At 45.2% G+C, this 26,630-nt stretch overlaps 1 long non-coding RNA gene across 3 annotated transcripts; it reads left to right on the top strand.

The window, feature by feature from the left end:
* Positions 1-20,611: 20,611 nt before the first annotated feature.
* Positions 20,612-24,497, top strand: LOC123139937 (uncharacterized). Of its 3 annotated transcripts, none has more exons than XR_006469705.1 (3): positions 20,612-21,152; positions 21,651-22,539; positions 24,102-24,497. It is a non-coding gene; the product is annotated as an uncharacterized lncRNA (long non-coding RNA). The 3 variants fall into 3 exon arrangements; XR_006469703.1 differs by lacking the exon at positions 24,102-24,497 and having other exon boundaries at positions 21,651-22,166; positions 22,266-22,532; XR_006469704.1 differs by lacking the exon at positions 24,102-24,497 and having other exon boundaries at positions 21,651-22,374; positions 22,457-22,532.
* The last annotated feature ends 2,133 nt before the right edge of the window (positions 24,498-26,630 follow it).

The raw sequence follows: 26,630 nt of genomic DNA, 5'->3' as shown, positions 1-26,630 counted from the left end.
GCTAGTACGACATCCCACATTTGAGGATTGCACCCGAAGATTGCACTCAACACCCCAGTTGAAACCAGGATTAATAATACAGATACAAAGAAACCAAAGATAAGCAGGAATAGGATGTTGATGGCCTGCTCATCTTGGTCCCTCTAGACCCAAAAACTTCGTTACCTTTGTAGAAAAAAGATTTTTTGGTTCCCCTGGTATCTAGCACCAGCGACAATTTCCTATTGTGGCGACACCCCGACATGGCCCTACTTAAGCTCCTTCTCGTTCTTGCTTTGGTTCCGGTCCGGCAAACCATACCATATTCCAAATATTTTTACACTGTAGCATCCTAAAAGTTCTCATGTCTTCCAGTACATTATCTTTTGTAGAATCATCATATATAGCTCTTAGTCCATGTCCTCCCAACCTAATGCAAAATGAACAAAATCAGATATCTATACATCAGTACACAACTTAGCATATACTCCCGCCGTCCCATAATATAAGAACATCTTTTAAGCTATATCATGGGAGGGAGTAGTAGACAGAGTACTGTTTCAAATAATGGTCCCTAAGAGTAAGGTTAACGTTCCCAACCAGACTTGTGAGCATCTTCGAGCAACATACAAGCCACAGGAGTGTAATTGGATATCACAAGTGTCAAATCAATAGCTGAGCATAGCATCTCTACATGGACTAATAAAACCAAAATAAATTTTAACATACCGCCGGTCCTACAACAGTGGTTGATAGTGAATTTGGTAGACACCCATAAATGATAGTTTAGCAGTGTCTCCGACTCTCTATACATTTTGAGTCCCATGTTTTCAGCATTTGATATCTCCTTGGATACAATGAAATTTATGCTTCACAGGAGGATCTGCACAAAATAAATGAAAAACACTTAAGTTTCTCATCCTTGTAAGAAGAGGTAATTCTATCGAGAACTTACTAAGGGCATTCAATCAATTCAATTCATGAAAAGTTGTGTCCGTTGGAGCTTGTTATGCCAACTGAACCATGTTGACCGACCCCAATAAGCATATGCACTCACGTTCTCTACTCACATAACAGAGTTATGTCTGATTATCCCGTTTGTTGTACTCCCTCCGTTTCTAAATATAAGCTATTTTAGATAATTCAATAGGGACTATATATGGATGTATATAGACATTTTTATTGTGTAGATTCACTCATTTTGCTTCGTATGTGGTCCATATTAAAATATTTAAAAGGTCTTATATTTAGGAACGGAGGGAGTAATTCTTTATCCCCGTTAGAAATTGATGGCCAGGGATCAAATGAGAAATGAATAGAACCTTGAAGAACAACATCAAATAGACCTTACTCATTCTCAGGTAATTAAAACCAAGGGAGGGTTCCTGTAGGATAACTATATTCACCTTCCAGTCTTTGCATCCATCACAGCCCCAAAATTGATTGACATAACCAGCCAGAGAACACACCTGCCCTGCTGCCCAAAAAGGAGGAAGGCCAGACAGCAGAATGTAGAGTATAACTCCAGCACTCCATATGCAATTATCGGCTCCATATATCCGCTTCAGCACCTCCGGAGCCACATAATAGGCACTCCCAGGAATATCCCTGAACTTCTCATCTGCATTTCCATTATATCCCATTTAATCTTAAGCACTGCATGAGCTTAGTTGCCAGAATTTAATTCAGGTAGCACTACATATCAATTGTAAATTGTAGAGACAACATGAACTAAGGGGAATAGTTGAGGTTTCTTCCCTTGTCCCTTCTCAAATAGTATGTTCAGTTAACCAAACTCACCGGCTTGAAGGAGACGGAGAGGCTGAAATCAGTGGGCTTGAAAAAACACATACGTGTACAGTTGTCCAACAAGTTGACTGAAACATGCATCACAATACATCGTCAATGGTTTTCTCCTTGCTTCATCTTAACCAACACGCAGCGCAATACATCATCAATGAAATGAGATTTCAACTCTCCAAGAACGCTACTTAATGAGTTTAAGAGGTTTCGGCCCAGCATTGACTGAAACTGTTTCCGAGAAATTAGACCTACACCGAGATTGAACAATATAAAGAGTATTCCCTGGAGTAAATACTGGCTCTAAAAATTGTCTAAACGAAATCGGCGCGTCAGAGCCCTGAGATAAACAGACCCAATAAAAAACTCCATACATTAACAACTGTATGATCTAGCTGGGTGCACAAATATGTTTTAAAGAAACTCACAGGAACAATCTTGGAGAGCGTAAGTAGATATTCAGTCAAATTAAAAGGCGAAGTCAGAGCAGGGAATAGTTGATCCGAAAGACATGCCGTTCCAATGCACAAACATCCATATGCGTGTTCAGGAAGAAGAAAAGCACAAAGATGTCATCTCCTATAGCTAGCTAATGTACTATGGTAAAGATCGTACATACTTTGGGCGAGCGAGCATTGCATAAAAGAACAAACACCTTAAACTACAGAGGGCATAGACAACAAAGAACACCTAGTCACAGAGGCGATACTCACCAGCAAGCAAGCAGCGCACGCACAACGCAACCGTCTTAACCCCTTTACTCACTTCATCGTGTAGTTGAACTGCTTACACCCCAGGCGCTGCACCTCGTCGTCCCTAAGGTGCTCAACGGCCAGCTAGACGAAGGTATTCTTTGAGGTCGCACCGGATGCAGCAGAACACTGGTATACTAAGCATCGGCTAGCTCGGAGGTGTGCCCTGCATGCACCACCCAATCATGAGGTTACCAGGGTGTCAGATCACAAACTATTAGTTAGTTTTGCAATGCACTGGAAAAGACCATATATTACAAAATCAGCTCATCTCACTGCGGCAATATCGCTAACAGTTCAAAAATATTACAAAATAACACAATAGCACATGCAGTAGCAGTAGCAAGCAACAGTCCCTGCACTCTTCCATCTAGTGACCATCCTCTCCCTGCTACCTCAACCACCACCACCACCCTCACACCAAAAGCTCATCTGTACACTGGATCCATGTGATCTCTCAGTTCTCTCTGCTCTCTCACGCAGAAAACACAACAACAAGCAAGCCTCTCTAGCCTCCCCCAATCCAACTAAATGAGAGAGGAAATCTCTATTACCTGGTGGCTAGTGGCTTGTACCTAATGGATCCATAACTGGGTGGATGGATCTCGGCTCGCGGTAGTATGTGTGTTTTCAAACTCGCGTGAAGAAGAAACGTGTACCTGTACGAGAGGTCGAGAGCTTTACAGCAGGAACACGCCATGGAGCCTGTCTCCTCTGCATCCTTCATTCATCTCATTCTTTGAAGAAGACAGGCATCCCTCACACATGTCGGCGGCGGCCGCAACGAAGAGGCGGTGATGGTGGAGGCAGTGGCCCATCCCGGCCGGAGATCTCGCCCGCCGCCTGATGGACGTCCTCCGCGCCGAAGAGCCGGTCGATGCGGGAGCATGAGGCCGAAGTAGGCCGTGAAGCGGGCGACGGCGTGGGAGAAGAGATTGTTGAGCGCAAGGGAGACGGCGAGCTCGCCCCCGCCCTCCTCCGCCAGAGTGAGCTCGCCCCCGCCCTCCTCCGCCAGAGTGAGCTCGCCGGCGGCGGGGCTCCGCCGCTGCTGCTATGCTCGGGAGCGGGAGCGGCGCCCCGGCGCGCACATCGTGGAGAGCCTGGGCGGCGGCGGCGGCTCCACTCGGTCCTCGGCGGCAGCGGATCGACTCGTATCTCGGCGGCGGCTCGTCTTGGATCTCGGTGGCGGCTCGTATTGGGGGCTAGGGCGTCTTTGAGAGATCGTACGATAGAATACATAAATCGAGGGGAGCCTCGCTGGCTGTTTTTTTGGTACGTGCGGGGAAGGGACGAGAAAACCGTCGAAAAAAACCAGCGAAAAAAAATCAGACGAAAATAAAATCCGGAACGCGACCTACCAAGTGAGACATTAGGAGTAGAGATTGGCTTCGTATAGGTGTACTGCTCCACCCTAGGCTCTGTGTTTTTTTGTCTTCCACCCCCCTGCATAGCGACGCGCACCCGTGAATATGACTTTCGTCTCTCTCACCTCCCTGTGCTTGCTCTTTGACTGGACATGGACCGGGTGCAGGGAGGCGATTCGATGTCGCCGGCGATCGGCCCCCTGGAAATCACTCCGACGGACGGCGATAGGTACGTACTGATTCTTCCACCTGCACTACTGTACGCATTGCTCATCCGGAGTAGGCTTTAAATCTATTTGTATTTCCCCTACTAAAATCTGAATCCCCTTTCCAGATGGCTTCTGTGCCGCATAACAGATCAACTCCGCCGCCGGCAATCCAATCCTACTGTGTGCCTATTTTGACCTGCAAAACAGAGACATCCAGGGCCAATCATTCCCCTGATGTGCGCCGGAAACCAAGCAACGACCTCGGGTGTATTACTCCCAATAAAGTACAAATCGACTTCAAGAAGGCCTGTGCATATTCCAGCAATGACAGATTTACCTGTGTTGAATCCGTAAGATGTCTGATGCCTTGGGATATCACCAACGGCTGTGCGCGCCTTGCCTCGGCGCGGGATAGATAGCACCGGCGGCAATACTCTTGCCGGCCTGAATCTGCAGCTGGTTCCGCTACTCCTCTAGCCCCAGCAACTCCCGCCTCCGCTCAGATTTAGTTCTCTTCATTTTCTATCTCAAATGAATCCGCCTCCCCCGCCGCGTAGCATTCTCCTGAAGATGGATACTAAAATGGGGACAAGGGCATCCTGGGGAGTGTCCACTGTTCTCTGTCTTTATCTGTGATAGAATAACCCTGTACAGTACCCTAGCTATAGTAGTAGATCGATCACTGTCGCAAACCACTGGAAACACCTGCTACACAACCGTGCCATGCAATACTTACGGAAACGGCTGGCACATATCCTAAGGTACATGGACGTATAGGATAAGGGGGCCGGGGTGCAGCTGCTTGATTGTATGTTTTCGCTACCCGACGGGGTACTACTAGCGCACCTGAGTGCCCACACCCTCTCTCCGTACTCCACAACGCCAACCACAAACATCAGGATGGTGGCTGGCCGGAGGCTGCTCAGGATGGAAGACTTGTAGAGGATGTAAGCAGCTCCTGCCACCTGCCACCTGTACGACCCAGGAAGGTGTGCAGGTGGCACAACCATAGCCGGTTATCATCAATGGCATAGGCTGTGATGTTGTCCTGCCCGCCGAGGTGCAGCAGCAGCAGGCCGAGGACGTGTATCGCCGCCGAGTCCGCCAGCAGGTACGCTGACCACAGGATGAACCTTAGCACCCCAGAGTCCACGTGCCGGCGAAACTCTGCCAGGGTGAGGGAGCGTCAACTGAAGTGCGAAGCTGAGCAGCACCACCACTTGGATTTTTTTTTTTTTGAAATGGAGGTTAAACCTCCGGGCTCTGCATCAATCGATGCATGCAACCATCTTTATTAATTATTCCACGAGGGTCTGACAAGAACATACATCAAGCCACCGGAAGCCACCACTCACACCTACAAACTTGATAATGTGGAGTGCTCTCACTTAGATCCATCCATCTACCGTATCGGAACAAGCAACCGGTGCAGCAAACCTAAAACGTACACCACAGGCACACATTTTAGAAGTCGCCATCATCATCGAACCGCTATCACATCTTCAGGAGAGAGATCCGCATCATTCTTGCCAGCTCAACGACTCCACCGCCCTGCGCTCGTCCATCCCGACGCGGACACTCTGGAAGATATGTCGTGTGTAGCACCTACTGACTAGGCATGACACAGCGTAGCACCTGTCGGCCACGCATGACTTGACATCTCTTCCCAGACGCTTCTGACGCGGTTAGAACACCGCTCCTCCTGCCAACCTCCACACCATTGCGGCTGGTGGAGCTGACATGCGGAGCCCTTCACCCATAGCAACTCTCCCCCGAACACCCAAGCCTCCCAAGACGGCGCCTCCATGGAGGTTACGACGCGCAGGGCGCCGCCACCGTCCAATCCAAGAAGGATTTCGGACTTTCGTCCGGGAAGGGGTCGGAGGTGGATAGGAGGGACCTCGGCTTCGCCTTCAAGAAGGTTAACGACGTCGAAGCCGTCGTCGATGCCGGGCCGAGCTAGCCGACCAAAGTTTCCTCCGGTCCTCATCCTGTACCACCAATCTCCATCTGCTCCGGACCTGGCAGAAGCCAAGACACGAAAGCTCCAGAGAGGGAAGCACCATAAGGCTCAACGCCTCCAGCGTAGATCCATTCAGGTGCCGGATCAATGAAGATCCGACCTGGTCAGCGGCGCAAGCCACCATTCTGCGCTGGCCGACGGCGTTCGGGCGCCGGATCCAGAAGGATCTGACCTGAAACCGAGGACGCACGCGACCACCAGATCCAACGGCCGCACCACGCCACGAACAAGAACCCCAGCAGCCGACGCGCTGCGCACACCGCGGCCAGGATCCATATGCAGCGGCCGCACCCCGCGCAAGTCCGGCGCCTCCTCTCGAACGGCCGTCCCGCGCCAGCCTATTCGCGCAAAGGGGAAAGGAGCCCCGCCGCCGCCCCTGCCGGCCAGGCTTCGTCCGGCGGCGCTGCTGACGGCGGCGAGGGTGAAGGAGAGGCGGGGGAGTACGGGCACGGCGGCTATGGTTTCCCCCTGGTCGCCCACGGGGGCGACCTGAGGGGGGGGGGATAAATAGATTCCTTTAGAAACAATAGCGATAGATCATTGGATTCTCCTCCTAGAATACTTCACATCAGCACATGCATGTAAAAAAACAGGCCCTATCCTTCCCAAAGCATCATTTACTGAATATTTAATTATTTTCCAAGTAGTAAACAAGTTATTCGTTCATAATATCAGGGTGAATTATGTGCTAGGGTGGCTGTGAAGTAAGTTTTTTAGGGTTATGTACATTTTCTAAAGTACAGCTAACAACCTAAATCAGCATAACTTAATTTCCATTCAGAAGTGTATAGATCATTTAATAATGTGTGCATGACCAACACATCTTGAATGTGTGCATCTGCATATCATATACGAGTAGTATTTAATCATCATAACTTGAATGTGTGCATTTGCATATAGTAATGTGAGAGCTAGCGATGTAAACATAAGTACAGAGCAACTTATATATATATATATATATATATATATATATATATATGTATATATATATATATATATAGGATAACTAGCGGAGAACTGCAAAATTGTTCGCTGATCCACCACGGCCGCCTTGTGGATGTATTGGACGATGAATGGTAGAACTGCAACGGTGCTCACAGCTTAAGCAGAAGATACATATATAGGAGGAGACATAGCTAGGGGCATGATCACCGGCCTGGTTCTAGCCAACCTGTCCTGATTTTCTTACATCAATTGTTGTTCTTCTTCCCACCTTACGACTTTTTTCCTTTTCTTTTGTTAGTGGAATCTTTCCTTTATTTCCTTTCGGACTAATAACCTTTTTCTACTCTACACCTACTGTTCCGTATTATATGTCATTTTAGCTTTGTCCTAAATTAAACTTCACCAACTTTGACCAGAATTTTAGGGAACATCTATAATAAGTACCAAACAAATGAACTATCAAGACATATTTCATGGTGAATTTGACGCAGCTAATTTGATGTAATAGATGATGGTGCCTTTTTCTGTAAGCGTGGTCAAAGGTAGAGAAGTTTCACTTGGGACAAAACTAAAGTGACATATAATACAAACAAAACATTACATTATCCGTATCTGATAACCCCCTCCTTTTTTTTGCAAAGGTGTGCACACCCAGCAAACAAAGGGTGTTCAATCCAAACCCATGTGCATCCCCGTGCCTTTTCCTTTTACAGATGCCCGTATTGCTCAGTAATCAATAAGGAATCAGACACGAGGAAGGAGACGTGGATCCTTGTCAAGGTATACCCTGCACACCCAACAAGCAAAGGGTGTTCAATCTGATCCCACGCACTGTGCGTCTGTGTGTGACCACTTGATGAAATCGCATGAAGCTTTAAGAAACAATACTTCTCAGCTCTGCAAGAGTCCATGGACCCAATGATGACCAGCCAGATGGAAGGTTTGGGTGGCGCCCCAGAATGGCACAGCCCCTTGGGTCGAGCCTTAACAGTCATGGCGCTACTATAGAAAGCAGCAACATCCGCAACACTTCGACACAAGTAATGTGTAATGCTTACATAAACTTCACAACATTTCATATGGCATCAACAATGGCCTACGTTTGCAGTACCAGAGGGAAAAAATATTGGTTTAACATTGAATCATCACCGATGGTGCAAAAAAAAAAAATGCAACTCATTTATGCATATTCACAGGCAATTCAAGCACTTAACAATTCAAACAATGCTATTTATCCCTGTCTTAGAACATTTGCAACTTCATGAATAGAAAACGAGTGTTAACGGTAGTGGTATTCTCCCTCGGAGATTACCATGGCTCCATCGGCCAGCTTATCGAGCGGCAGAAATATTTTCGTGAAGGTTTCTCTCTTCTGATTCGGTGGCTGCTGTCGACAACACTTACTAGCAAATTAGTGGGATGCAACCGAAATGCTCCTTTGTGGGTTTGGTGGCTCTCACTCTGTTTGCTTGTGGCGATGAGATGCAATCTATGGACGGCGATTTGACACAGAGGGTAAAGTTGTGCACCGGTGGTGGTGGGATTGCTAACCCACGCATGCAGATGTTGGGATCATGGAAAAGTGGTGGTAACAACACATGATTGACTTCAATTTGGCGGTGCTTTGGTCTCGAGCTCCGAGGTAAAAATCCTAGGTCTGACTTGAGTTGGTTATACCTGGCAATGATGATGTTTTTTTGTCATTACCTTGTTGGAGACATTGTTCGGATATGCTCAGTCTTGTTCTTCAGGGTGAAAACCTAGAATCTAGCCTTTGGTAGTTGAGTCCAGTAACGGCGACATTTGAGCATCGTTCCATTCTTGAAAGCGTTGCTATTGGGTAACTTCATAGTTCTTGTGGTGTCCAAAGATGGTTGGTGTGGATAAGATCGTTGTTGTAGTTTGTCGATTGTTGTTTTGATCTCTTTGGGATTTTTTTTCTTTTTCCATGCTAAAGCATAACTTTGGTCTTGCATAACTTTGCTATTTAACGACGTGTTTCTTGTGTGTGTGTGTGTGTGTGTGTGTTTGCATTGGTTGTGTAGCATTCTAAATATGCAGAGGCTGGGTTGCCACATGGCGGCCGCCGGTGTACTTAGCAAAAAATGGTGCCACGTGTTCACACTTTGCTGAGTGTCATGTACAGGGCATTCAAAAAAGCTTGGAGCAGCCCAGCATGCCACTCCACACAACCTTCCAGTTAATATAACTGATATTCTTGAGGAAGAAGGTTCTATTTTTTTTAAACCAACAGCAAAGTTAGTTTGTCTAAAATAACTAAGTGATTGGACTACTATGGATGGATGGCAGTTTCAAAACTAGAGGTAAAAAATGATGGATATGACCAATGATGTTGGTTGTTTAATTTTTATGCTAAGTTTTTTTTATGTATATGAACAACTATGATTATGATTGTTGCGCTACATAGATAATTGTGACATCTTTTCACTAGGTGCAGACACGCACTTGCTTTTACCCAAAAAAGGCTCATGCCCTGCTTTATATATAAAGAAACAATCACCATACAAAACAACACACATACAACTCAAATCCACAACACACACTCAAGGCAAGATACAAGGGTGTATAAGAACACCTAAACCACCCCGTCCACACCAAGCAAACTACATGTAGGTAGAAAGAGCACCACCTGGAGTCTCCTGAGACCTCAACCGTGAACAAGTCACCGCGAAGAGAGAAAGCCGAGCATGACGAGCCGGACACTCCAGGGCGGTTCCTTCATGAAGAGCACGACAGTAGAGTATCACCACCGCCTGATCAAGAGATCAAGGTTTCCCTCGGAGCAACGTGAGCATGTAGAGGAGCCGTGACGATGCCCATAGGCGACGCCACCATCGGCTTGGCAGAGCCAAAGCAGGTTTTAAACCAATAGCAGAGTTAGTTTGTCTAAAACAACTAAGTGACTGGACTAGAGGTAACTGTGACATCTTTTCACTAGGAGCAGATATGCACTTGCTTTTGGATATTTAGTGTCTCTCTTTCCATGCTATTAAGAACATACCCCTATGTGGTTGTGTTAGAATATAAGTGGGGTTTAAATATAGAGATAAGAAGTATAGATCGAATATGTTTAAACTATGAATTATTTGTCTTGTACTCCAAGCCTCTACCCTCTCATGTATTCTATATACTAGATGACCAGTTGCGCCAAATGGCGCAAAGGCCCGTTTAAAACCATGTTCGTGTTGAAAATATTTGCAGTTTTTCAATAACCATATATTTAATTACATTTGGTAAGAAAGTATACCCCTATATATAAAGGAAATTAAATGCAAATATTTTAAGGTAATAATACCACAAATTAGATCATTGGTAGGTCAAGGTAGTTGAGTCTGCAATTAGGAATTTCGAGTACATGTAAACTTGCATTAAAAAAGAGTAAACACAAGTGGCACAATAGAATGTACTTAATACATGAACTCGTGAACATTGTGTACAAGAGAAGTTAATAGAAATAGTAGTCAATTAGATCATATAATTTGGTTCTATACTCTTTTGTGTATATATCCCCTTTGTGATCAACTCTTTGTCCTTCGAATCAAATGGCACGGCTACTGCCCCCTGTGGAAAAAGAAAGGACTATGCAATACTCATAAATGTAAAAGGAAAACATCATGTGATGCATCTCAACCTGCGCAAAACAATGTAAAAACCATACCTGCTATCTACATACTCTCATTGTCTAGCAAAGCATAAGTAGCCGAGGGACCCTCTACAAAAGAATTGACAATTCGCAGAAAGAAGCATGCCATCAGCTGTCTAGACAACCATAAAACAATAAGTGGCAAAAGCCCCATTAGAATTAGCATTTGCATCCAGTTTATGAGCTAAAGTTAAGCATTCACTAGTCGATAAAACATATTAAGAATCAGCTATAAAACAAACTCTATTTTCCTAATAAGACAACATAGATATGAAATGGGCAAACTCTATTTTGCCATCCAGTTTATGAGCTAAAGTGGAAAACTATAGTCACTGAATTTTAGGCACTTTTAGTTTTGAGCAAACACAGTAGGATAAAAACCCTACTGTAATTCTATTTTTTAGGCACTTCACCGGATAAACATTGGTCATTATACATGTTTATGGCTGACACCTCACGAGCAGCAAGCTTCAGTTTTACACTATTTAGGAATGCATACAAGCAAGTCCCGACGATTGAGATTTTCAATCTGGGACCAATCAGATATATGCCGGCAGCTAGAATTCTAATTGGAGTCATTCCCACCAGAACACGATTTGTATACTAAATATAAGATGGAGTTTTGGGTTTATAGCCGCCATAATCAAGGCTCTAAACCTGGTACTATTTGCATGATAATGGGGTGCTTTCACACATCAGCATCTAACATATAAAAGCTGCTAGAGTACCCGCCCATCCAGCGCCATCCCTCGCGCGCAATGATCTGACTCGTCCGTTTTACCTCCGTGTAAAGTTTTTGGTCCTTTTCAACTGGCTGTCAAACATCCCACCGTCTGTTTTACTTCACGTCGTGCCTTTCCAGTTGGGTGGATGACGCCTGGGGCAGCCATCTGGGTGGGTCCACGTTGCAGTGTTCGTTGCCTCCCCAACCGCGACTAAAGGTTACCCTTTAGTCGTGGGTCGCCTCCCCAACCGCGACTAAAGGGCCCTTTAGTCGCGGGTCGCCTCCCCAACCGCGACTAAAGGGGGGGGGGCTATAAATACCACTGCCCGACCCGTCGCCTCCATTTCTGCTCGTCTTCTCTGCCGCGCCGAAGGCCTGCCGCCCTCGCCCTCGACGCCGCCCGCCGTCGCCCTCGCCCTCGACGCCGCCCGCCGTCGCCCGCGCCCTCGACGCCGCCCGCCGTCGCCCGCCGCCCCCTCTCGCCCACGTACGGCGCCCGCCGCCCCCTCTCGCCCTCGTACGCCGCCCGCCGGCCTCCCTCGCCCACCGCGCCGCCTCTCGCCCCCGCCCTCAACGCCGCCGGCCGACCTCGCTGCCCTCAACGCCGCCGACCGGCCTCGCCGCCCTCAACGCCGCGCCGCCCCCCAATCCGTCCTCGGGCCGCCGGCCTCGCCGCCCTCAACTGCTCAGAGAGCGATGATCGAGAGAGAGAGAGAGAGAGAGAGAGAGAGAGAGAGAGAGAGAGAGAGAGCAGAGAGAGAGAGGGCAGAGAGCAGAGAGGAGAGAGAGAGAGAGAGATAGAATTTTTTTTGTTCTTTTTAATTTTAACTAGTTAATTAGTTTAACAAAAACGGTAAATAACTTAAAACTTGATAATTAACAAAAAAACCGTAAAATTTGATAATTAACAAAAAAAACATATATACGGAGAGGGGGCGGCGAGGGGGGCGGCGATGCGCGCGGTGTTTTTTTAGGGATCGAGAGGGGACGGCGAGGGTTATAAATGTGTTGTCCTCGCCTCCCTCTCCGTGACGCCGTCGTCTGCCGCCCCGTCTCGCGCCCTACCGCGACACCCTCTCCCACCCCTTCCTCGCCCCCTCCTTTTGCCACCGCCCTTTCGCCACCGCCACCGCCATCGCCCCCCTTCTTCACTTAATTAATTTGTTTTTACTAGATGTTTTCAGGACTGACATAATGGCGGACGATAGAGCTGACCCGATTATGGACAACTATGATCCGGACGGTGAAGCACATATGTTCGGCATCATAAACGGCGATATTCTATATGTGCCGACCGGACAAGAAGAAGATGATATCTCTTCTTATCTGAACCTTGACGGTGAAGATGAAGGGCGCCGTCAGCAAGATGATGCCGAACAAACGTCGATAAACGACGATCTTCAAATGGAAGTAGCAACCACCTCCGGCGCCGAGGTATATATATATACATTGAGCCTCTGGTGATACAAACTAACTGATTTGAATAAATATGTGTGGACTAACGCGCGCGACTCTCTTTCTTATTTTAGCCCTCGGCCGGATCGTCGAAACAATCGAGTACGTCGTCAAAGCGTGGCGCAACCAAGACGATGAAACAAGGAGAAACATGCACCATCGAGGTTGTCGACAGTGCAACCGGCAGGCCGCTGGAGCCCCGCAAGAACGCCACCAAGTTTGTCAACCAATGCGGAGCCATTGTTAGAGACAACGTCTCGATCACCGTCCAGGAGTGGAATAAGCCAAAGAAGGCACGAATTGCTGGTTTCACTTTCGTCGATAAGAGAACAAAAAAAGATTGCTTCAAAAAGCTTATGGAACATTTCGTTCTACCTCCGGAATACAACAAATTCGATGAGGAGGGTAACAAGATTGAGGAAAACAAGGAGAGGAGGAGGCTAGTCAAACAGTTCGCTCTTCATAAGATGGCCGACGCATTCCGGAAATTCAAGCAAAATCTAGCCCATGACTTTGTCAAGCAGAACAAGACTCCGGATTTCAAAGGACAATATGAGAAACTGAAACATGATTGGCCAGAATTTGTGAAGCAAAAGAAATCGGAGCAGTTCATTCAAATATCGAAAAAAATAAGGAAAATGCGGCTAAGAAGGAGTACAATCATATTATGGGGCCAGGAGGGTATCGCCTTTGGGAGCCTAGGTGGGAGAAGATGGAGAACGAGCTGAGGGCGCGAGGAATCCGTCCAGGTACGGAGGGATGGGACCCAAGGGCCAAAAGCTGGTGGTACGGGCATGGGGGAACGCTGAACCCGGAGACAGGGGACTGTGTTTACCGGGGCAAAATAATTAAACCCACCCAAGCCCTTATTGACGCAATGAGGGATGCTCAAGAGGGGAAGATCAAGTTCAACAGAGAGAACGACGCGCTGACAAAAGCCCTCGGGAATCCTGAACACGGAGGACGTGTACGAGGCATGGGGCACATTCCGTGGAAAATAGGGTTCCCCCAGAACGATGACCCGTACGGTTACAGAAGCCGGAAGAGAAAGATGGATCGGGAAGCAGATGTTGTGGCGCGGTTGGCATCGGAAATGGATGTGATGAAGAAAACCGTGAGTGTACTAGTAGCCGAACGAGATGCAGCTCGGGCGCAGCATGAAGATCATCCAGCGGATCTCAGAAGCCAGCAGCGGAGAAGCAGTGTGGCTTCCACGGAGGCCCCACCGGCTGGTGCAGATGCACCGACGATCGAAATTACTGCACCTGAGCCTCTGGTGGTCGAAATTACTGCACCGGAGCCTCTGGTGGTCGAAATTACTGCACCGGAGCCTCCTCGCTACCCCGTGGACGATATAAAGGAGATGAAAGAATGTCATCTGTATTATCCTATCGGGAACATGTCCGTGAAGGTAGCCATCGGCAGTGCTTTACCATGTTTACCTGGAGCACTCCACCACAACACCCCCATTCAAGATGGCTATGCTCGTGTCACGGTGGAGGACATAGTCCAAGGGTTTGAGGACCTGGAGATTGACATTGCTACACCTGAAGGGGAGAAAAGACTTGGAGATGTCAAGCGCCATTTCATTCTATGGCAAAAGAAGTTTATCAAGTTTCCAGGCGAGGCGCCAAGGACAACAAGTCCACCCCCCTACGGTGGTGGCGGTTCACCTACAACTCCGTCACGTCAGCCGACGCCCCCCAGTCCACAACGTCCGGCGGGTGATCAGACGCCGCCCCCCAGTCCTCGTCCGGCGGGTGATCAGACACCGCCCCCCAATCCACCTCCGGCAAAGAAGCAGAAGCAGTCCTGGATTATTAACCCGGACCCTTATGTACCTAAGACCACAAAGGTACCGGAGCCATCATTGAAGCCTCTCCCCACAAGGCCTTGGGAACGTAGTGCCGAGGAAACTGCCGCGGCCGCGGCTGCTGATCATGAGAAATGGAAGGCGGACTGCAAGAAGAAAAGAGAGCCCGAGCCCAAGCCAGTATTTTCTGATGAGCAAAAGAAGTGGGCTAAGTCATTTTTGAGCACACCGTCCCAAGCCGCGAAGAATCTGCCTGACGACTATGCACGTGAACTTCGTAGGCAGGCACTCATGTTGAAGGAGAAGAAAGAGCGGGCGGAGAACCAGGAGAACAAAGCCTTGGAGGAGGCCGAGAAAACGGAATTAGAAAGTAAAAAAAGCGGGAAACGAGTTGCCCAGCTCGGGGAACAAAGTAAACAATCGATTGCCCCGCTTATAGTGAAAGCCGCCGGTCCGGATGACCCCGATATCATAGCAGCTGCGGCAACACATGGATTGACTGTAACGAGTGCCAAAGAACAAGCGGCCAACTTAGGTATTACTCTTCGTGAACTGTTAGGCCTTGATGAGGCGCCAGTGAAGGAGGTAGTAATTACATATGTGAAGAATGGGCCTCTCGTCGAGCCTGCGCAGGAACAGGATCTACCTCGACAAATGAAAGGTCTGCTGAAATGGTACAAGGGTTACATAAAAAATAAAAACGCCAAAGAATATATTTATGCGGAAGTTAGATATGAGCATCACTTCAAACATTACTATGTACAAATTCATCTGAGTGAATTGTTCCAGCTTTTCAATCTGCGCGAGCTCGACAAATCTATCATCAGTTGCTACGTTCTGTAAGTGATTTATTTCTACCCCATCTCGTTCATATTGCCTGCACTATATATATGTCCTAACTATATTGTTGTGTCCGCTATTATACATGCAGAATGAAGATTAAGGAATGCAGAGTAAGGAACATCCATGATGTTGGGTTCATTGACCCACACATCGTTAATGGATATGTGTTGGAGCATCACCCCGCCGACATGGAGGCAGACCTGTGGCAGTTTCTTACAAAGCAGGAACTCAAAAGTGATATTCTATTTCCTTACCATTTTGGGTGAGTGTTTCTGTCTTGAGCACATTCTCTTTTGTTTACTCCATGCATGGTATGTGGCCGGCTAATCGATGAGTTATGCATGATGTACTGTGCATGTATCGTGTCCGCAGGTTCCACTGGATTCTGCTAGTAATTAAAGTTGACACCTCAGAATGTCTCGTCCACGACTCTCTGAATAAGGATCCAAAGCTTTGGGTCGACATGAGAAGAATGCTGCAGAAGTAATTATTTTCATTCATTTGCGCTCTATATCGATCGGCCTATTTGTTCATTTCCTAATATCAAGTAACTAATAACTCTCTTGTTCATTTAATTTTCTTTGCCTCGTAGGGTTTGGAGACGGTTCGTAGATACAAAGGTCGGTGAATTCAAAAAAGAGCTAGAATTCAAAAGGGCAAAGGCTAAGAATGGTGAGGATATTCAGCCAGCGGGGACCAATCTATGTGCATACTATGTCTGTGAGATGATCCGGAGATACACCTCTGAGCGGGTTCCGAGTGATACCAATGCTCAGAGGAATAACCTCCGGATGATGCTTAGTCCAGAAGCTCGCTTCCGACCACTTCAAGAGGAACTAGCTGGATGGTTCAGGAGGGAAGTCCTCCATCCTAAAGGAGAACACCATTACGAGGACGTAGAACTTTATATGCATTAAATTATGTATGGAAACTTGTTCAAAATTGTATATGGTCATCCGATGATATTGAATATATATTGTATATTCCTCTTGAATACTTTTTGGTTCTAATTTCAAATTTGTTTGAAATTGTACATTCATATGCATGTATGTAGTACCGTAGAATATGTGAAACTCCTTCAAAATTAAAATAAAGCACAAAAGAAATAAAACAATACATATTAAACAGAAAACATGTTTAAGGGGGGGGGGGGCTAAAACCCTAAACCTGCGGCGGCCTTTAGTCGCGGTTGGCCAGAAGAACCGCGACTAAAGGTCCTCCGCCCCGACGGCCACCTGGCGCCCACGTGGACGGGCCTTTAGTCGCGGTTCTTAAGCAACCGCGACTAAAGGGTGGGGCCTTTAGTCGTGCCCGTTCGGTCGCGGTTGCGCAACCGCGACTAATGGCAGTTGCGAACCGCGATCAAAGGCCCTTTTTCCACCAGTGCAATTTCATATGGCATCAACAATGGCCTACGTTTGCAGTACCAGAGGGAAAAAATATTGGTTTAACATTGAATCATCACCGATGGTGCAAAAAAAAATGCAACTCATTTATGCATATTTACAGGCAATTCAAGCACTTAACAATTCAAACAATGCTATTTATCCCTGTCTTAGAACATTTGCAACTTCATGAATAGAAAACGAGTGTTAACGGTAGTGGTATTCTCCCTCGGAGATTACCATGGCTCCATCGACCAGCTTATCGAGCGGCAGAAATATTTTCGTGAAGGTTTCTCTCTTCTGATTCGGTGGCTGCTGTCGACAACACTTACTAGCAAATTAGTGGGATGCAACCAAAATGCTCCTTTGTGGGTTTGGTGGCTCTCACTCTGTTTGCTTGTGACGATGAGATGCAATCTATGGACGGCGATTTGACACAGAGGGTAAAGTTGTGCACCGGTGGTGGTGGGATTGCTAACCCACGCATGCAGATGTTGGGATCATGGAAAAGTGGTGGTAACAACACATGATTGACTTCAATTTGGCGGTGCTTTGGTCTCGAGCTCCGAGGTAAAAATCCTAGGTCTGACTTGAGTTGGTTATACCTGGCAATGATGATGTTTTTTTGTCATTACCTTGTTGGAGACATTGTTCGGATATGCTCAGTCTTGTTCTTCAGGGTGAAAACCTAGAATCTAGCCTTTGGTAGTTGAGTCCAATAACGGCGACATTTGAGCATCGTTCCATTCCTGAAAGCGTTGCTATTGGGTAACTTCATAGTTCTTGTGGTGTCCAAAGATGGTTGGTGTGGATAAGATCGTTGTTGTAGTTTGTCGATTGTTGTTTTGATCTCTTTGGGATTTTTTTTCTTTTTCCATGCTAAAGCGTAACTTTGGTCCTGCATAACTTTGCTATTTAACGACGTGTTTATTGTGTGTGTGTGTGTGTGTGTTTGCATTGGTTGTGTAGCATTCTAAATATGCAGAGGCTGGGTTGCCACATGGCGGCCGCCGGTGTACTTAGCAAAAAATGGTGCCACGTGTTCACACTTTGCTGAGTGTCATGTACAGGGCATTCAAAAAAGCTTGGAGCAGCCCAGCATGCCACTCCACACAACCTTCCAGTTAATATAACTGATATTCTTGAGGAAGAAGGTTCTATTTTTTTTAAACCAACAGCAAAGTTAGTTTGTCTAAAATAACTAAGTGATTGGACTACTATGGATGGATGGCAGCTTCAAAACTAGAGGTAAAAAATGGTGGATATGACCAATGATGTTGGTTGTTTAATTTTTATGCTAAGTTTTTTTTATGTATATGAACAACTATGATTATGATTGTTGCGCTACATAGATAATTGTGACATCTTTTCACTAGGTGCAGACACGCACTTGCTTTTACCCAAAAAAGGCTCATGCCCTGCTTTATATATAAAGAAACAATCACCATACAGAACAACACACATACAACTCAAATCCACAACACACACTCAAGGCAAGATACAAGGGTGTATAAGAACACCTAAACCACCCCGTCCACACCAAGCAAACTACATGTAGGTAGAAAGAGCACCACCTGGAGTCTCCTGAGACCTCAACCGTGAACAAGTCACCGCGAAGAGAGAAAGCCGAGCATGACGAGCCGGACACTCCAGGGCGGTTCCTTCATGAAGAGCACGACAGTAGAGTATCACCACCGCCTGATCAAGAGATCAAGGTTTCCCTCGGAGCAACGTGAGCATGTAGAGGAGCCGTGACGATGCCCATAGGCGACGCCACCATCGGCTTGGCAGAGCGAAAGCAGGTTTTAAACCAATAGCAGAGTTAGTTTGTCTAAAACAACTAAGTGACTGGACTAGAGGTAACTGTGACATCTTTTCACTAGGAGCAGATATGCACTTGCTTTTGGATATTTAGTGTCTCTCTTTCCATGCTATTAAGAACATACCCCTATGTGGTTGTGTTAGAATATAAGTGGGGTTTAAATATAGAGATAAGAAGTATAGATCGAATATGTTTAAACTATGAATTATTTGTCTTGTACTCCAAGCCTCTACCCTCTCATGTATTCTATATACTAGATGACCAGTTGCGCCAAATGGCGCAAAGGCCCATTTAAAACCATGTTCGTGTTGAAAATATTTGCAGTTTTTCAATAACCATATATTTAATTACATTTGGTAAGAAAGTATACCCCTATATATAAAGGAAATTAAATGCAAATATTTTAAGGTAATAATACCACAAATAAGATCATCGGTAGGTCAAGGTAGTTGAGTCTGCAATTAGGAATTTCGAGTACATGTAAACTTGCATTAAAAAAGAGTAAACACAAGTGGCACAATAGAATGTACTTAATACATGAACTCGTGAACATTGTGTACAAGAGAAGTTAATAGAAATAGTAGTCAATTAGATCATATAATTTGGTTCTATACTCTTTTGTGTATATATCCCCTTTGTGATCAACTCTTTGTCCTTCGAATCAAATGGCACGGCTACTGCCCCCTGTGGAAAAAGAAAGGACTATGCAATACTCATAAATGTAAAAGGAAAACATCATGTGATGCATCTCAACCTGCGCAAAACAATGTAAAAACCATACCTGCTATCTACATACTCTCATTGTCTAGCAAAGCATAAGTAGCCGAGGGACCCTCTACAAAAGAATTGACAATTCGCAGAAAGAAGCATGCCATCAGCTGTCTAGACAACCATAAAACAATAAGTGGCAAAAGCCCCATTAGAATTAGCATTTGCATCCAGTTTATGAGCTAAAGTTAAGCATTCACTAGTCGATAAAACATATTAAGAATCAGCTATAAAACAAACTCTATTTTCCTAATAAGACAACATAGATATGAAATGGGCAAACTCTATTTTGCCATCCAGTTTATGAGCTAAAGTGGAAAACTATAGTCACTGAATTTTAGGCACTTTTAGTTTTGAGCAAACACAGTAGGATAAAAACCCTACTGTAATTCTATTTTTTAGGCACTTCACCGGATAAACATTGGTCATTATACATGTTTATGGCTGACACCTCACGAGCAGCAAGCTTCAGTTTTACACTATTTAGGAATGCATACAAGCAAGTCCCGACGATTGAGATTTTCAATCTGGGACCAATCAGATATATGCCGGCAGCTAGAATTCTAATTGGAGTCATTCCCACCAGAACGCGATTTGTATACTAAATATAAGATGGAGTTTTGGGTTTATAGCCGCCATAATCAAGGCTCTAAACCTGGTACTATTTGCATGATAATGGGGTGCTTTCACACATCAGCATCTAACATATAAAAGCTGCTAGAGTACCCGCCCATCCAGCGCCATCCCTCGCGCGCAATGATCTGACTCGTCCGTTTTACCTCCGTGTAAAGTTTTTGGTCCTTTTCAACTGGCTGTCAAACATCCCACCGTCTGTTTTACTTCATGTCGTGCCTTTCCAGTTGGGTGGATGACGCCTGGGGCAGCCATCTGGGTGGGTCCACGTTGCAGTGTTCGTTGCTGATTGAGTTTGGGTGAAAAAAGGTGGATCGTGTGCTGTGCGCGGTGAAAAGCCCACTCCCTCGTCCCTCCTCTCCTCGAGCCCCACGTCGTGCGGTGAAAACCCTAGCCCAATCCCTCGTCCCTCCTCTCCTCGAGCCCCGCGTCCCCTTCTCCATGCTCGCCACCACCACCGTGCCGCCTCCTCCCCTTCGCGTTTCTCCTCCTCCCGCGTAGGATCCATGGCTCCATGGCGGCTGTTGGCTCGAGATGGGGGAGTGGCCGATGCGGGGTCGGTTGGATCGAGGCAGGGAGCGGCGGATGCGGCGGCGGCGGCGGCACGAGAAGAGCGGCAGTGGCGGCGTCGACCTGCGAAGAGGCGAAAGGAGCGGTGGTGGCGGCGTCGAGCTGCGAAGAGGCGCCGCTCAGGCGCGATATCATGGAGGCGGGAGCGGCTGCTTCGGGCTCCGATTTGGGAGGGTACGAGACAGGGAAGGGCGACATCGTCGCCGTCACAGCGCATGGAGCCTGAGCCCTCGATGATGGGCGATGACAAGGCCCCGCGACCGCGATAGGGAGCTCCTCATCCCCCGTCTCCGGCGGCGGCGGCGGGGGCTCGGTCCCCCGCGCCGGGGACGACGACGACGGCTTGGACAGGACCGTCGCCTCCCCCTCTGCCTCCGCCGCGCTCTCCTCCTCCAGCCGTGAGGTTCGACCCTCTCATCCCCCTCCCTTCACGCCTCGTTTGTTCCCCTAGGGTTTACCCTGTCATCCGCCTGCAACGTCGGGTCTGTTGCCTGGCTGTTGAAAGTAGTCCACGTCTGTGTTGGTATTCCTGTGGCAGCTCACAGCTTATGGTTCGAAAAGTATGTTTGAAATGACTATTTATGTTAACGCTGCAAGTTCGTACGACTAGGGACGTTGACCCTTGGTGAGTGTTTGTTGTGCTGAGGCTAACTATTGGATTGAGTGGTCAAATTAGTGATGAGCTTGATCACTTTTTTGGTGCAATTTTAGGGTAATATTTATATCTCGTTAGCAATGAATTTGAGAAGAAATTGCTTTATTTAACTCCCTTGGAGGAACATATTATGATGTTACTATTATAATCCCCAAACAGAAGGTAGACATACAGTGCATAAACGCTTTCTTGTGTTAGAACCTTGAGCGATTGTTAATTTCCCTAGGGTGCTTGCCACGCTGACAGAAAATTCGGATCGGCGCTGAACCCGGACGAGGTCGCTGCAGTCATCAGAGCCTCCTCCGCTGCGGGAGGCTAAGGGTGAGAGGAAGGAGGTGTCGTCAGCTCCAGAAGGATCAGCAGCCCTCGTCGTCAACTGCATATGCCGAGGTCGCTGCTGGTGCTGCCGACTCTGCACCAGCCTCCTTCATCTCCCAACCAAGGCCGGCTCAACCCCTCAAGAAGAGCAGGGATGCTCTCTGTCTACACCCAGCATCCACACAGCCAGATCGACAGGGTTGAGCTCCTCCATGAACCGATTTCTTACCTTGCTGGTTGTGTCATGGCAGTCAACATTTGCTTGATGAATGTTTCAGTTTTACTACTGCTGCACCTCCCCACCATGAGCTCGGCCTTCAGCCGTCACTGACACTGACTGTTTATTCTTACTCCTTTCTCTAATTCATTTATATATTTCATGGGTAGGGTTTGGATGGCTTGATTAGAGCAGCCCAGTAGCCGTACCTCTGCAACTTCGCCAATGTATACAGTCATCAGTACCATCTCTTTACTGCACTTTTTACATTCCATTTTTTTGAGTTGTTTGATTCATTTTCTTTTCCAACTGAATCAACTCTCCAGGTGGACGCATAGCTCTCTATAAGAAGATCAATCATCGATGACTTGCCGATTTACAAGGCATGTAAAAAATATATACTTTCTATGTGTTCTTTGGATCAACTAATGTGAGGTCGTTTCCTCTTATTTCATTGTTCTTGCCGCTGCATATATGTCTTCATGCATCTGAAGTTCTGAACCACTAAAAATTGCAGGAGAAAACAGATTGGGGGGATATGAGGCTATTGGTGTTTATTCCTAAATGAGGTATTTCTGAGTTGGTTCACTCTGGAAAAAGGTGCGTTGACGGTTTGATTTTTGCATCTGCAGCAAGTCAGATTTTTCCTACTGGGGAGCGTCAACCTTCTCCCCCCCCCCCCCCATGATCGCTACTTTGTTGGCACATGCTTTCTAGAATGTATTGTCTGATTGTATACATACATTGTGATGGAGCATCAGTTGGCTTGTCTTTTGTGTCAGCTCACTCATTGACGAATTTTTCAGTTTTGGTGTTTTTGCCTTTTTGTGGCCTCTTGGCTCATGAGTATGTTCCAAATACTATTGATGAATTATAGTGATATAAGTAGGGATGTAATAAATGTTTGTAGGTTGCTTGCCAAATGAACCTCCTGTGTGGACCATTTGCTGCTTTGTGTTCAACCTGAAAATGATATTTGAAACTACATGTTGTATGACGATGGTGTAATTTCATAATTTGTACTAATTATATATGTATAGACACACACACACACACACACACACATACTGCAACCTGAACAATATATGTGCTGCCTTTAGTAAAATGTACTAGCTGGATGTTCTAGAGTTGGAGCAGAAGGGTCGAACAAAAGCTAATCAATCTTATTATAGTCCTGGGTGTAGTGGTTTCGAACTTCAAAGAAATGGGAATGGTTTGATTGCACTCTTTAGAATAGTTTCATTTCTTTTCATAGTATTTAAAATTTGTTCCTTGGTGAATGTGGAGACTTAATGGCCAGTTAATTCTTTCACGTATAAATTTACAAATTCAGAATTTTCTTTCACGTGGGGCTTGGCTGGTTTACGTTTAATTTTGTGCTACTGTTCCTCATTTTTTGACGGGTCTGAATAAAGGCATGATTCTAGCAACAAGTAGACAATGACTAACCCGAACTGTCGGGCTACAAATGCACTTCCCACCTCATTCGTTCCCCTAGGGTTTACCCTGTCATCCACCTGCAGCGTCGGGTCTGTAGCCTGGCTGTTGAAATTAGTCCACGGTCTGTGTTGGTATTCCTGTGGCAGCTCACGGCTTATTGTCGGATTTGTTGATTGTGTGAAAAGTAGGTTCGAAATGACTGTTTATGTTAACGCTGCAAGTTCGTGGGACTAGGGATGTTGACCTCTGGTGAGTGTTTGTTGTGCTAAGGCTAACTATTGGATTGAGTTGTCAAATTGGTGATTAGCTTGATCACGTTTTGGGTGCAGTTTGAGGGTAATATTTATATCTCCTTAGCAATGAATTTGAGAAGAAATTGCTTTATTTAACTCACTTGGAGGAAGATATTAGAATGTTATAATGTTATAATCCCCAAACAGAAGGCAGACATATACTGCATAAATGCTTTCTGGTGTTAGAACCTTGAGTGATTGTTAATTTTCCTAGGGCGCTTGCCGCGCTGACAGAAAATTCATACCAATCATTATCTGACAAAGATGAAAGTAGATTGCTGGTTTTATTCTTGTTCATTCATGCTTTTCCTTTTTGATACTTGCCTTGCACACAATGTATGCCATTCATGTTTAGTAGCTTTGCTTGTATTTCTGAGGTTATACCAACTTAACATTGAACCTTTTCTCTTTCTCTTTTCGGCAATACAGGCTTTCCATAAGGTGGTCCGCAGCTGGGCCTCAAAGAAATTCATGACTGGATGGTAAGTCATTTTACTAAGATAAATCCCACAAGAAAAGTCATGTGAAACGGATGGTAGAGCTGTATGATATTGCCAGCATTCAAATTCAGTGATTATCGGCTAGGAAATAATTTTGGCAGATTTTGTCATAAGATTGCCAGGAGCATAGCTAAATAGTTCGGATAGTGACTCGGTGTGATATCTACTTTGGTTCTGGGTCTTATCTCTTTTTTTGAAAAGAATCAGCATAAGAGATCAAGGGAATATCAAATAGGTCATGCTTGGTGCATCATTTTGTATTATTCAACAACTAGAATGGGTGGCATGAACCCAGAGGATATGTGTGACCATACTTTCCCCAGTTGCCAACCCGCAAGCCACAATTGACAGGGGATTTTGGAAATCCAAGTATTTTCAATTAACTTCAGCATTCGGACAATTATGCTCCTCTAAAATAACTATGAGCTTCTAATTGGACCTTTCAAGCAATGGTGTTGTTAATATATTAGTCATTATATTATGTTACTAGAGTATTAGAATAACTTCTAGATATATTTTCATGCTCAAAAGATATAAGTGAAGCACATAGAGTATTCTAGCAAATTCCAATTCATGTATGGCTCTCTCTCAATAAAGAATTCAGATCTTGGTACATTATTTAAACAGCAAGCAAAGCTAAAGAAAACTACAATGCAAGGATAGCACAACTCATGTGAGGAAGAAAATCACTTAAATTATTATGCAATATTGAATACTAAATGCCTCTGCATATTTAATACTCCTATCATCAAATAGAATCATTAAACAAGCAAACATATACAAACAATGCAAACATAACACCAATCTGCCAAATCAGTACAGTCTGTAAAGAATGCAAGAGTAACAATACTTCCCTGACTCCAAAAATTATTAACTAAAATTCCCACTGTAATAAATTTATCAGAGATTAATATGCAAAAAGATTCAACATTATACCTTTCTCTTACTTTTCTAGGGAAATTTTGCAATAGCGGTAAACTTTCTGTTTTCAAACAGCAACATGTATACAAGCAAAATAAGCATGGCAAAGGCTATCCTTGACTTTTTTTATTGAAAATAAAGATGCAAAACATTATTCTAACTAACATCAAGCAAAAACTAGCAAAATAAAATGACGCTCCAAGCAAAACACATATCATGTGGCGAATAAAAATATAGCTCCAAGTAAAGTTACCGATGAACGAAGACGAAAGAGGGGATGCCTTCCGGGGCATCCCCAAGCTTAGGCTCTTGGTTGTCCTTTAATATTACCTTGGGGTGCCTTGGGCATCCCCAAGCTTAGGCTCTTGCCACTCCTTATTCCATAGTCCATCGAATCTTTACCCAAAACTTGAAAACTTCAACCACACAAAACTTAACACAAAATTCGTAAGCTCCGTTAGTATAAGAAAATAAATCACCACTTAGTTACTGTAATGAACTCATTCTAAATACATATTGGTGTAATATCTACTGTATTCTAACTTATCTATGGTTCATACCCTCCGATACTACTCATAGATTTATCAAAATAAGCAAACAACACAATGAAAACAGAATCTGTCAAAAACAGAACAGTCTGTAGTACTCTGTATCAAACGTATACTTCTGTAACCCCCAAAATTATGAAATAAATTGCTGGACCTGACTAATTTGTCTATTAATCATCTTCAAAAAGAATCATCCTAAAAGCACTCTTCTGTAAAAAATTGTAGCTAATCTCGTGAGCGCTAAAGTTTCTGTTTTTTTACAGCAAGATCATAAAGACTTCACGCAAGTCTTCCCAAAGGTCCTACTTGGCACTTAATTGAAACAAAAGCTATAAAACATGATTACTACAGTAGCATAATCATGTGGACACACAAAAGCAGTAAGGATAAATATTGGGTTGTCTCCCAACAAGCGCTTTTCTTTAATGCCTTTCTAGCTAGGCATGATGATGACAATGATGCTCACATAAAAGATAAGAATTGAAACATAAAGAGAGCATCATGAAGCATATGACTAGCACATTTAATCCTAACCCTCTTCCTATGCATAGGTATTTTGTGAGAAAACAACTTATGGGAACAATAATCAACTAGCATAGGAAGGTAAAACAAGCGTAAGTTCAAAAATTAAAGCACATAGAGAGGAAACTTGACATTATTGCAATTCCTACAAGCATATGTTCCTCCCTCATAATAATTTTCAGTAGCATCTTGAATGAATTCAACAATATAACCAGAACCTAAAGCGTTCTTTTCATGATCTGCAAGCATAGTATATTTACTACTCTCCACATAAGCAAATTTCTTCTCATGAATAGTAGGGGGAGCAAACTCAACAAAATAATTATCATGTGAGGCATAATCCAATTGAAAACTAAAATCATGATGACAAGTTTCATGTTTATCATTATTCTTAATAGCATACAAGTCATCACAATAATCATCATAGATGGCAACTTTGTTCTCATAATCAATTGGAACCTCTTCCG

This window comes from Triticum aestivum, chromosome 6B (assembly GCF_018294505.1).
Source record: "Triticum aestivum cultivar Chinese Spring chromosome 6B, IWGSC CS RefSeq v2.1, whole genome shotgun sequence".
Classification (NCBI taxonomy): domain Eukaryota; kingdom Viridiplantae; phylum Streptophyta; class Magnoliopsida; order Poales; family Poaceae; genus Triticum; species Triticum aestivum.
Note: the sequence above shows the minus strand (reverse complement) of the source record. Positions and strands in the feature narration are given on the sequence as shown.